This window comes from Elaeis guineensis, chromosome 4 (assembly GCF_000442705.2).
Source record: "Elaeis guineensis isolate ETL-2024a chromosome 4, EG11, whole genome shotgun sequence".
NCBI classification, from domain to species: Eukaryota; Viridiplantae; Streptophyta; class Magnoliopsida; order Arecales; family Arecaceae; genus Elaeis; species Elaeis guineensis.
In genome coordinates this window covers 57,036,395-57,041,068 of record NC_025996.2, presented here as the reverse complement: position 1 = coordinate 57,041,068, position 4,674 = coordinate 57,036,395, and positions in this window count along the sequence as shown.

Genomic DNA, 4,674 nt, shown 5'->3' with positions numbered 1-4,674 from the left:
ATGAAAGTAATTAGGCCCTAATTGAATTAGAGAATTAGTTAGATTAAAACTCCATTAATCCAAAAATTGATTCTTAAGGGATATCGAAGAAGTTATTGATCAATAAGGCTTGATCCAATCAAGCCTATTATCCAAAAGATTTGATCGAATCAAAGTCTATATCAAACTAAATTAAATTTTATTCAACTCAAAATTTGATTTACATCCCTAAGATCAATTGGAACAAGCCCTGTTATCCAATAGGACTGTATCCAATCAATCCAAAATAAACCTAACTAAATCTAATTCAATTAGATTTGATCCAATCCCCATTGCTCAATCAAATTGAGTCAATAATAATCAAATTGTTAATTAATATTTTTCTAATTTATCAACTAAGTAAATAATTTATTGCAACCTTTGCAAAGGATTAATCATCAATCACATTGATAATTAAATCCTTCAACGATTCATAATCGTTGATCAGCCATTTGATCGGATGGTACTTCTATGTGTGTGACCCCATAGATTCGAACCTAAGTCGGTAGCATAAGAACAATTCTTGTACTAATCGATGTTACCATCTAGCAATAGTTTTCAATGTCTGGATAGGCCGAATGTATGTCCAGCAATACTTTAGAATCCCTGTGGATATAGTTACCGTATAATTTATCCCTTTGACACTCAATGCTCAAGGATGACTTCGGGTTAAACTATCAACCCAGGATGAGTGATTCACATTGTGTCTTAACCTCCAAAATTCTGTGACTCTTTACTAAGATTACTTTGATCAAAATTTTGCTAAATTGAAACACAATGATGCATCATCTCTAATTTTACTTGAAGCGGTCAATCCCATCTTGACTCACACTCAGACTTCACAAGTACTTGACTGTACTAAAAAATCTTCCGCCATCGAATTAAAAATTTAGATAGTCCGATACCAAAGCACAATGAGTTGCTTGCAAGTCATCAAGACAGCCTCAGGTCAGAAGGACACATATACTCATATCCCATCAAAGCAATCCTTGACAGCAGAGTGCTCTAGAAGTGGTCACGCTCAATAAAATATACTCCTACAAATCATCCGTAGGCCATATCCATATCACCACACGTCTTGATTAAGAAGATAACCAACTAATATGACACACAATGATCTACACTCATTACAATTATTGTCCTTGTAACAATTGTATCATTTAGTCACGAGCAAGATTTAAGAACTATAAGATAAATCTTTCTTTATCATTTTAGAAGTAGCTCTAAGGACTTCATCATAACATATGAGTTCTATCTAGAAAGATATATTCCTTATGATGAATCTTGCCAGATAATATTTATCATTTTATAATTCATATATATATATGGAGCACAATCATCTACAACCTAGATGATTGACTTTAGGATATAATTTTCAATAATATTAGTAACGGTGTAGCGATAGAATAACGACACCTTCTTGATAAAAGAGAGATGGAATAGTGACAATATAGTGACAACATTCAAGTGTTGTTGCTAGAGCACTTGTAGGTGACCTAGTGACAGATTTGTGACAGAATAATGACCTCTATATGATTCATAATAGTGATGGAATTGTGATGGATATGCATCAGTCGTTAAAATTGGTACATAATTTCTGCATAATATTAGTAACGACATTGTGACAGAATAGCGACAATCATATACAAAACAAGAGATGGAATAGAGACTAAGAAGAGATGGATGTTGTTCTAAATATAATACCTTTTAAAGACAGCACAGAGATGGATCACAGACAAACCCATGATATGTGCAGCGATGACGTTGTGATAGATTAGCAATGGATTAATTATCTCAAATAGTTTTTCTTTACTAACTGAATAGCGATTGATTATCAATGGATCTGTGTTCTCAAACAAAATATTGGAGAGAGACTAGCAATAAATTAGTGACTGTATTTTGAAAATTACAATTGTATAGTGATGACCTAGCGTCAGTGGAGAGATGGATCTATATTTTTAATCGGCAACATGGATGGAATAGAAACAGAATAGAGATGAAAGTTTAAATTTTGATAATTATTTTTAGATTTATTTGTTTAAAAACTATTCTTTATTACACTTTTAGACATCTATTAATTATGTGATTAGTGCATTAAGAATTTCAAAAAACATAAGTTAGTATTATCAAATTTAATCATGTCAAGTTTTTAAATTGGCTTATTTAAATTAATTTATTTTTTATTATACGTTAATTTGCTTGTCTATTATGTAAAATTTTTTAGATAAATCAGTTAATATCATCAAATTTAATCATAATCAGTTGTTTTTAGATTTGTTTATCTAAATTTATTAATTATTTGTTATACTTTTACCATACATATATTAAATACTTTAAAATTATTATAAAAATAATTTAAAGCTATCTTTACTTTATCTTAAATTAAGTTAATTGAATTAATCATCTTAAATTTTAAACTAATTTAATTTATTTAGATAATTACTTAAAAAATCTTTCAGTACTACCATCAGCACCATGCCAACTAACACAACAACATTAGCCATAGCCGTATACAAAATCCATCATACCACTACTGTAGTCACCTAGCCAAGCATATTGATTTGAAAAAAAAATAGGGAGGGGGGAGAGAGTGTGGAGAAGTAGCAAATCTTTTTAAATAAATCTTGTTATGTTTGGGCTAAGATTATGGTGGGGTGGTCGAGCTTTGCATCTAATTACAAGTGGAGTTGTGATAGTACGATTGCTCATCGATGGAGAGTAGGGGTGTTCATTGAACCAGATTGAACAACTAAATTGAATCGAATCAGTGTGTTTGGTGCAATCCCCAATCTTTTTCTCCAAAGAGCCTCCGTCAACTATCTCTCTTCTACATCTCTCTTATTGATACATATATATAAAACCATCAAACCGAATCGAATTATATACACCCTTAGTGGAGAGTGTAGGGCTTTAGTTCGAAGGGGATGATGGTTATTGGGGCCAAGTCAATACAGAATGGAAAGATAGGTTTGGCTAAATTATTTAAATATTTATCTTATTTTAATTTTTTTATTATTCTACAAGTGGTATATGGTTATTTAAATATATAGATTCAAATATATAGAATTTAATTTTATAAAATTTAAGTTTATTTTTATATTTTTAATTTCATATTAAAAATTATCATGGTTTTTTCTTGTTATTAAATTTAATTCAATATTTATAATTTATTTTAAACCTTTAGATTCATCATATGCAATACTTTCATTATTTTTTAATTTTTGAAATTTTATTTAATAACTCAATTATTTAAATATTTATTTATATTTTAAAAAATCTTTGTTTATGTTTTTACAAGTGGTGTGTGGTTATTTAATCATATTTATGTTTATTGAGATTTATTAGTATTTATTTGTAAAATTTTGTTTCATATCTCAAAATTTTTAGGATCAAATTTAAAATCTCAAAATTGTTTTTTTATTGATCATCAAAATTAATTTATTATTTATATTAAGTTTATGTTTATAAGTTTGATACATTATTTATTAATTAACATTATTTTTATTATTAAAATTATGCTCTTTTTTCTTGTTCAAAAATTAAAACTGCCCTCTCACATTTCTTTCTTATTTTGAATTTTTCTCTCTCATTTTCATATTCTCCCTCTCTCATTTTTTCTCTAATTTTTTAGGTTTTACAAGCCCAAAATTCAAAACCCCTTTCTCACCACCACCACCGATGAGACCACCAGCATCACGACCACGAGACCACCAGCACACAAGTTTACTTTTTCTCTATCTCTCACATCTTTGCTCAGTGCAGGCCACCACCATAGCTCAGTGCCATCAACATTAAGCAATACGACCACCACCACTTGTCTATCTCTTGGCCTATTTATTTGCCTCTTATTTTATCTCTTTTTTTTGTCAGATTTTCCCACGGTGACTGGTAGGCAGTGCAACCACCACAGGGCTGCATCTCCACCACCACCATAGGGCAACACATCCTCCACCATAGGTAATTAATCATGTTTGCTGTGTGAACATATATTAGTAATAATACTACTGAGGCCTTTGTGTATTGTCCATCAACATTTATGAATAGTTTTATTTGGAAGAGTCTAATGCATGATTATTGAAAATAAGGAAGATTAAATTTCTAATAAACTTTCTAACAATGGCATATTAAGATTGGTGCACATAACTTTTGAGTCACCTCACTTATCTCTTTGTATTTGCATGATGTTACGGTGGTTATCGTGAGCACTTTGGATCGATACTGCATCACAAGGCATTTCAAGCTCTCAGGTCATTAACACGATCACTGACCATCATGTGAGCTGAGAAGTCCATCATCCTGTTGAGATGAGGTGTTCGCAAGGTCCAACCTGTGCATAAGCTACCTCAACCGACTTATCCCTTCATCATGTATGATAGCTGTCCATCCTGAAAAGATAAGTTTGGTGTAACCGTCTCGCATGATCTCGCGAAAGTGATTGAGGACTAAATTATCTCATCCAGTTTGGCATATCCAGTGATCCGGCAATCTCGGGATCATACAATTTCATAGGTAATAATCCAGCTATCCGACATCTTTCTATATAAGCAACCAGAGCCCCAAGGATCCAGGTAAGTCTAATCCCTCTCAGAGAACCCGTTGCTGCTCCTTTATTCTCTACTTTTTTTATTTGAGTGTTGGAGGGTCTTCATCGAAGCT